This window comes from Solanum pennellii, chromosome 6 (genome assembly GCF_001406875.1).
Source record: "Solanum pennellii chromosome 6, SPENNV200".
In the NCBI taxonomy this organism is placed as follows: domain Eukaryota; kingdom Viridiplantae; phylum Streptophyta; class Magnoliopsida; order Solanales; family Solanaceae; genus Solanum; species Solanum pennellii.
The window spans coordinates 19,068,736-19,078,049 of record NC_028642.1 but is presented as its reverse complement, the minus strand read 5'-3'; positions in this window follow the sequence as shown (position 1 = coordinate 19,078,049).

Genomic DNA, 9,314 nt, shown 5'->3' with positions numbered 1-9,314 from the left:
ACTGTACAATGAAGTGTCTTAACATATATTTAGACACTTTCTAGCATGTAGTTCCCTCACTAAAATCTATCTTATGACTCACTTAAGAAACACGAAGAGAGACCGCCCATACAATCTCCCTGAGCATACCTAAATGACCCTCAAGAATAATTATAATAAGGCACATACACACTTATGATACATCAAACATATCAACATATAGATAATATGAAATTCTTATGCCAAAGGTTATCAAAAGACTTACTTAAGTATATGAAGAACATAACGTCCATGATTGACCTAGTCAATATTATCTTAGTTATCCTTAAGACTACCTAAGGCTTAGATCATGTCCACATAATCAACCATTTCCTTTAGTAGAGTTATTCTCAAGACTTCCAAAGATAAGATATGAAGAGATCATACCTTAGATTAGGTACTCATTCATTACATACTTTATAACATAAGTCATTAGTTCATTAGTTCATTTGAGACTCATACATCACATAAAGTACATTCAAGTAATGGTCTTGGACATGACCTAGGGACTCTAACTAACACCTTAAAAGCCTATTGTGGAAGGTCTAGATAGAGTCCCGTACCACCACCTAAACTTCATAGAACTTTTTTAATACTAGTAATTATCTCACATGATGAGAATATGCAATAACCGACATACACCGGGATAGCTAGACATGGAATCCGGAGTTCTAACCTACTCCGATGAGGGTGTTCTACTTGCCAAGGGTAAAACTAGGATACATCCCATGTAGGCACATGTTTAAGGAATATGACGGGATTTTCTGTACTCTAGTCTCATTCTCAAATAGAGGTACATTGTACTCTAGTCTCATTCTCAAGTAGAGATACTTCCCATAAAATAATCACTCGGTGCTAGCCTTTGTTCTCATAGAATAATTTGACATTAAAGGATCATGTGAAGAGGTTCCTTATCTAGTTCATAACCCAATCACATTCACCCTACCAAAGAGGTCCACTAGGGCTACCTTTCAATAGGGACTAATTTAGATCATTATGACTTTCCTAAGGATGAGATGATGCCATTCCAGCCAATCAACCTTAACTCCACCATTCCTTTACATTAAGGATACCATTACGACTCTCGACTTCAACATTCATAACCTTACCACTAGTTTTAAGGTTCCACGTACATGACCTTCTTAACATCATCTAAGGTTTCACATATCTTTCATTCATACATGACTAGGGTGCACAAATCCTACCGAGTCAAGATATATCATAATATCACATCATTCTTACATATATAATGTACGGGTTACAAGTCTACCAAACAAGACACAACATTGTTTACCTTATCACATATATCATATAATTCTTTAATTCACTTAGAAATAATAATTATCATCTCTAGGTTATCCTATACACTTTCATATGATCATCAGTATAACCATTATAGACTCATATAGTCAAGTAGGTGAAACCATGCATCAAATCAAAGACTACACATGCAAGCACATAGTCAAGGTCTAACATGATCTCGTAATAAACATCAAACTTTCACATTACAAGCATGTAGGTAGATAGGATCATACATTACATAATAACTACACAAATCATCATAATACTTCCAGTAGTTCCGATAAGGCCATGATCATCATAATTCAGAAAGTAACGCCAACAAGGTCACGTCAATTGCAAGTAAAACACATAACACTTTCAGTACAAGTGGACCATAGTAATCACAACATAATTGAAGTCTAATTAATCGTAAAACAAAGGAAATAGGGCAGATTACTACCACACCATCCTCTACAACTCAATCTAATGCCAAATCACCACATTTTATATCACAAGGCCCTTACCAATGGCCATAACCAACAATTAGACATAAACGTAACAATATTAATGAAACTAGGACAAATTACTACAGATTAATTAATATAATTTAGCCTATATCAATTTACTACAATTAATACTTGAATTAACAGCCTACATAAAACTACATTTGAATTCATCAACATTAGATCAATATCAAGTAACCCATAACTTATTCAAAAACTAGGGTTCATCAAATTTATGGTTCCATAGGTAATTTAGGTTTAAAGTATCAATAAAATAACAATTTAATCCATAATAAACGCTTAAAAACAATTAATGCATGAACCCATGGTAGAATCATGAAATTGGATAATTCAACTTGAAAACTTTAGAAAACTTCTTGAGAGTTGGGATCCTTGATGAAGAGAGTTTAAAGGATCAAAATCCATACCTTGATGAATCTAATTATTTAATTTTATAAAGAATCTCCACTCAATTCGTCAAACCAAGCCCTTCCATGATTTTTGACTCCCATGGAGTTCTAGAGAGAATTCTAAGGGATTTGGGTTTTTGATTTGGAAGAATGAAATATTCTAAGTGTTAAACAATTATATACACACTTAAAATACCCAAAAGAACCTCCAAACCTCTTATTTTGAAGTAGGGTGAAATTACAACTTCACCCCTCACTTAACAGTAAATCTGCACGCAGGGCAGTGCCCATTGACGTAAGCCAACCTACGGACCGTCCCTTGACAAACGGACCATCCTGTTGGTCCGTGGTACAGGACTGAGGCTTGTACTTGGTCCCTCCTTTCCCCAGTCTAAGTCCCAAACGATGATACCCAACCAAAGGGGCGTCAATCGTCTCCGTGGTTTGGGTTGTCTTGGGCAGCCTTGACACCAACTTTGGGTCCTTTCTCAAGGACCCTTCGATGGTCCTTGGGGATGGTTTTCCCAAACGTTTCCATCACAAACGTGATCGTATACAAATTTAGGACCTCTCACATGAATTTCACCCAAATCAAACACGTAAAACCCGACGAAACAAGCTTAGACACACAAGGTCATTTCAAGGACAATCTTTTGAATATCATGGACGATCTTCGATATTTGACGTCCAAACTCCATGAAACTTGACACACTTCCTATATAAAATATAATAAATCATTTAAGGGCCTTATAAAATCATTAATAACACATAAACACATAGAACCACATATGAGGCACATAAGTGACTTAGTTGTCGAACGTCTTAGTCGTCCCTTGACGTTTAACTTCCAATGCACCTAAACTCTTAGACACTGCCTCAAAACACTATTTTATACCTATTTAGGACTTTAGACCTTCATGACCAACATTTAGGCTCTAGTTCACTTGAGTCATTCTTGGAATCTTACAATCTCCCCCACTTGGACAACATTCGTCCTTGAATGACACTTGCCACTCTCCGAACTTTTCCAAGAGTAGAGATTTAACTATCAGATCATAACCATACCATATAACAAATAATCAAGAAGAAAACATCAATTTCACATAGTCAAGAGATTCACAACACAACAAGAAACTAGAAGACAATTCTATAACTCATTATGCTACAAAACTCACATGCTTCATTACAAAAAGTAAAAACTAATTTTACATTCAATATCATGCCCATATACATCAATTCTAACCACATTACACAATTTTAGACCAAAGAATGAATTAGTCTAATTTAGAAAATATTCACAGTGAATTGCCAGTGAGTGCTTTACAATGAATTTGTGCAAATTTTCAAAATGCAACTTTTAAGTAATTCATGATAGAAACAAGCTAATATGCAACGTAACATCATATAAACCTATCTTAAAAAAATAATCATGGATTCATAAAATACATAATGCAAGAAGTTAATGAAATTGAATTTCAACAAAACTCCTAAACACCATGGACATGCAACATGCTTCTATATCATTCTATCCCATCTTCTAACCATACTCCGCCACTTAGAAGGAACTCATCTCACTAAAAATAAATGCAAGAATTACCCTCATCATCATCATCATCACCACCATATGTCTTCTCTCCTCAAGTTAGGAGTGCATAGACACGCCTCGTTGCTTGAAAATATTCCTTTGGAACATTTGGAGCAATCTTCTTACTCTCTCTTCCTCTAGACGCAATGGTAGGACAATCTCTCACCTTATGATCAACCTTCCCACAACCAAAACAACCACTAGTACCGTCTAGACATTTCCCATAGTGTCGTTTTCCATAAGTGATACATATAGGTTTCACATTATGAGTACCACCTCCTCTCTCAAATTTCACCTTAGCACTCCTAGGTTCTTCTTGAGTTTGAGCGCTCTTCTTAACCCTAGTTTGCTCTTGGTCACTAGATCCACCCCCTTTTAAGTTTCTATCCATCCTCCTAAGTTTAGACTCTTCAATTGATTGGTCATACACCATGAGTCTAGCTAGGGTCATATCATCATGTAGCATCGCCATACAGCATTCTTCCCTCACTAAGTGGGCAACCCCGGTCACAAAATGACTCGTTTCATCCTTTGGATTAGTCACAAGGGAGGAAGCATATTTGGACAGCTTAGAGAACTTCAAAGAGTATTCCTCAACACATATATTGCCTTGCTTGAGATTGATATACTCATCTACCTTAAATTGCCTTATCTTATGGGGAAAGTACTTACCAAGAAAAGCTTCCTTAAATTATTCCACTCAATAGGACCCGACTCCTCTGGCCTATTAAATTTCCATTGTGTGTACCACACTTGAGCTACATCTTTCAATCGATACGAAGCCAAATCATCTTTCTCCCTAGAAAGTCACTCCCATAGCATGCAATATCTTGTACACCTCAACTATAAACTCTTGGGATCCTCTCCAACCTTAGAGACAAGAAAGATAGGAGGATTCATCCTCAACAAATCCCTTAACCTAGACGTCATAGTCCTCTCCACAACATTCACCCTAGGTACCATACTCAAATTCACTTGACTAGTCAAGGCTCGGTCTAAAGCAAGCAAAGCCTCTCTAATATCCCTATTACTCAACTCCGGGACATCATCACCTCAACCCACAATAGGGACTTGATCACCTTGAGAACCTTGAGCAACTTGCTCAACTTCCTCAACTTGAGGCGGAATCTCCTCTTGCACCTCATTCTCCCCAACTCTCCTATCCCGTGTCCTCCTCGTATTCATATTCCTAGAAACACAAAGAAAACCATAAGAAAAAAGTACTGATAACTTTTACTCTATGGCACGACATAGGAATAGAGAAGAAGGGAAACTCTATCGTCCTATAGTCTCTCACCCATAGATGTGTCGCGACTCACACCGATGGTCAAGACTCTACTAGACGTGACTTGATGAGACTTCTTGATTCCTAAAACTACTTTCATAACATATGCTCTGATATCAAGCTTGTCACATCACGAAACCACACCCTAGAAGTTAGCGGCAATCTCGGATTTGCAACCGGCGTACTTGATCGCTCTGAGTTCTTGTAAAAACCCATACATATAATGCATCACATAAAAATAATGAGATGTAGTGCGGAATTAAAACTTTTCATAAAACATATCATAGTCTTTAAAAACTCTTTCATATAAAGTCATAGGAAATACTAAGTCTCAATATCATCAAACTTAAGACACGAGAATACTTGGGACACGGCCCATACACAATACTAATATAGAATATACTTAGTCTATTACAATACTACAAATGGAAACATAAAAGGCATGCCCTCAAATCAAATGAGGACATACTTCAACTTTACTTGATTGATGCTATGAAGTCTTCACTTCCCGAATTCTCCTCACCTACCAACAACTATAGAGATAGATAAAAGCATGGATTAGTACAACCACATGTACTAAGTATGACATAATGAATGAAAAACATGAAAATGGACATTTATTTGAAATATGCATATTTTCATTTAAAAAGAGTACTACAGTCATAAAAACAACATTTAGCAACTTAGAAACACAAAAGATAACAGTTAGACCAATTATCATATTTTTAGAAGTCTTTTTATACTAACTCAATTCACTATTATAGTGAAGTCCCTTCACTATGCATTGTTGTGTCTTAGCATGTATTTAGACACTTTCTAGAATGTAGTTCCCTCACTAAAATATATCCTAAGACTCAGTTAAGAAATACGAAGAGAGACCGCCTATACAATTTCCCTAAGCATATTTGAATGACCTCAAGAATACTTATAATTAGGCATATGCACACTTACAAGACATCAAACATATCAACATATAGATAATATGACATTCTTATACCAAAGGTTATCAAAATACTTACTTAAGTAAATCAAGAAGATAAGTCCATGATTTACCTCTTCAAGATTACCTAAGTAATCCTTAAGAATACCTAAGACTTTGATGATGTACACATAATCAACGATTTCCCTAACTAGAGTAATTGTCAAGACTTCCAAAGATAAGATATGAAGAGATCATCCCTTATGCCCTCTTCACACTTTAGCTAAGGAATCCTTAAGTCACTTTAAATTAGGTACTCATTCATTTACATACTTCATAACATAAATTATATCATTAGTTCATTTGAGACTCATACATCACATAACGGAAATTCAAGTAATAGGCTTTGACAAGACCTAGGGACTCCAACTAACACCTTCAAAGCCTATTGTGCAAGTCTATATAGTGGCCCATACAAACACCTAAACTTTATGGAAATTCTTTAATGCTAGTAAGTATCCCACATGACGAGAATATGAAATAACCGTCATCGACCATGATAGCTAGACATGAAATCCGGAGTTCTAACCTACTCTAATGAGGGTGTTCTACTTGCAAAGGGTAAAACTAGGACACATCCCATGTAGGCACATGGTTAAGGAATATGAAGGACTTTTATGTACTCTAGTCTCATTATCAAGTAGAGGTACATTATACTCTAGTCTCATTCTCAAGTAGAGCTACTTCCCATGACATAATCACTCGGTGCTAGCCTTTGTTCTCATAGAATAGTTTGACATTAAAGGATCGCATGAAGAGGTTCCTTATCTAGTTCATAACCCAATCACATTCACCTACCAACGAGGTCCACTAGGGCTACCTTTCAATGGCAACTAAGTTAGCTCATCATGACTTTCCTAAGGATGAGATGATGCCATTCCAGCCAATCAACCTTAAGTCCACTATTCCTTTACATGAAGGATACCATTACGGCTCTCGACTTCAATATTCGTAACCTTACTATTAAGTTTAAGGTTCCACGTACATGACCTTCTTAACATAATCTAAGGTCCTCACATATCTTTCATTCATACATGACAAGGGTGCACTAAGCCTACCTAGTAAAGACATATCATAATATTATATCATTCATACTTCTATCAAGTCTACCAGATAAGACACTACATTCTTTACATGATCACATATATCATATCATTATTTATGTCACTTAGAAATAACCATTATCATCTCTAAGTCATCCTATACACTTCCATATGATCATGAATATGAGCATTATTGACTCCAATAGCCAAGTAGGAGAAACCACGCATCAACTCGAAGACTACCCATGCAAGCACATAGTCATAGTCTAACATGATCTCCTAATATACATAACACTTTCACATTACTAGCATGTAGGTAGATATGATCATAATTTACATATTCAAATACCCAATTCATCATTATACCTCAAGTTGTGCCGACAAGGCCATGATCATCATAATACATAAAGTAACGCCGACAAGGTCAAATTAATTGCAGGTAACACCCACAACACCGCTACCATAAGTGGACCATACAAATAACAACATAATTGAAGTCTAACTAATCATAAAAATAAGTAAATAGGGAAGCTTACCACCAACCATCCTCAACAACCCCATCCAATGTCAAATCACCACATTCGATATCACAAGGCCCTTACCCATGGCCATAACCAACAATTCCACATAATTGTGACAATATTCATTAAACTAGGTCAATTTAATACATATTAATTTATATAATGTAACCTATATATAAATATACTACAATAATACTTCAAACAATAGCCTACATAAAACTACATTAGAATTCATCAACATTAGATCAATATCAAGCAACCCATAACTTAGTCAAAAACTAGGGTTCATCCAATTCGTGGGTTCATAGATAAGTTAAGGTTAAAACCATTAATACAATAACATTTAATCCATAATAAACGTTTGAAAACAATTAATGCAAGAACCTATGGTAGAATCATGAAATTGGATAATTCAACTTGTAAACTGTAGAAAACTTCTTGAGAGTTGGGATCCTTGATGAAGAGAGTTTAAAGTATCAAAACACATACCTTGATGTAGGTGATTCTTCAATTTGATGAAGAATCTTCACTCACATCGTCAGTCCAAGCCCTTTCTTGAGTTTTGACTCCAATGGAATTCTAGAGAGAATTCTAACGGATTTGGGTTTTTGATTTGGAAAAATGAAATATTCTATGTGTTAAGCACTTATATGCACACTTAAAATGCCCAAAATACCTTTAAGAAACTTCCAAACCTCTTATTTTTAAGTGAGGTGAAATTACAACTTCACCCCTCACTTGACAGTAAAGCTGCACGCAGGGCAGTGCCCATCGACGGAAGCCAACCTACGGACTGCCCCTTGACCAATGGTTGGTCCGTGGTATGGGACTGAGTATTGTACTTGGTCCCTCCTTTCCTCAGTCTAAGTCCCAAACGACTATACCCAACCAACGGGACGTCGATTGACCCACAGGGCGTCGATTGCCTCCAGGGTTTGGGCTGTCTTGGGCAGCCTTGGCACAAACTTTGGGTACTTCCTCAAGGACCCCTGGATGGTCCTTCGGGATGTTTCCAATACAAACATAATAGTATATGATTTTTTAGGATTCTCAGATGAATTTCACCAAAAACTAACACGTAAAACTCAATGAAACATGCTCAGACACACAAGGTCATTTTAAGGCACATCTTTCGAATGTCATGGACGTTCTTGGACGTTTGACCTCCAAACTCCATGAAACTTGATACACTGACTATATACACTATAATAACTCAATTGAGGACCTTATAACCTCATTAATCACACATAAACATATATAACAACATATGAGGCATATAAGTGACTTAGTCGTCGAACGTCTTAGTTGTCCCTTGACGTTTGATTTGCAATGCACCTAAACTCTGAGAAACTGACTCAATACCATATTTTAGAACTATTTAGGACCTTATACTATCCTGAAAAACATGTTAGACTCTAGTTCACCTGAGTCATTTTTCGGGGTCTTATAGATAGGGTGTCTAACCCTAAGTCTCAAAAGGAAGAGGTACTAGCTCACCAAACAAGAAGTTAACTTGTTGAAAGTGTGGCAAGAAGCATTATGGTGATTTCTTTATTGGGACGAACAATTTCTGTGGGTGCGGAAACAGTGACCAAAAGGTTAGGGATTGCCCAAATGTGAAGGGGAAAGATAAAGGTAGTGGAAAAGCTCAAGCTAGTGGTTCTAAGGTGGATCCTTAAAGGAAGAATC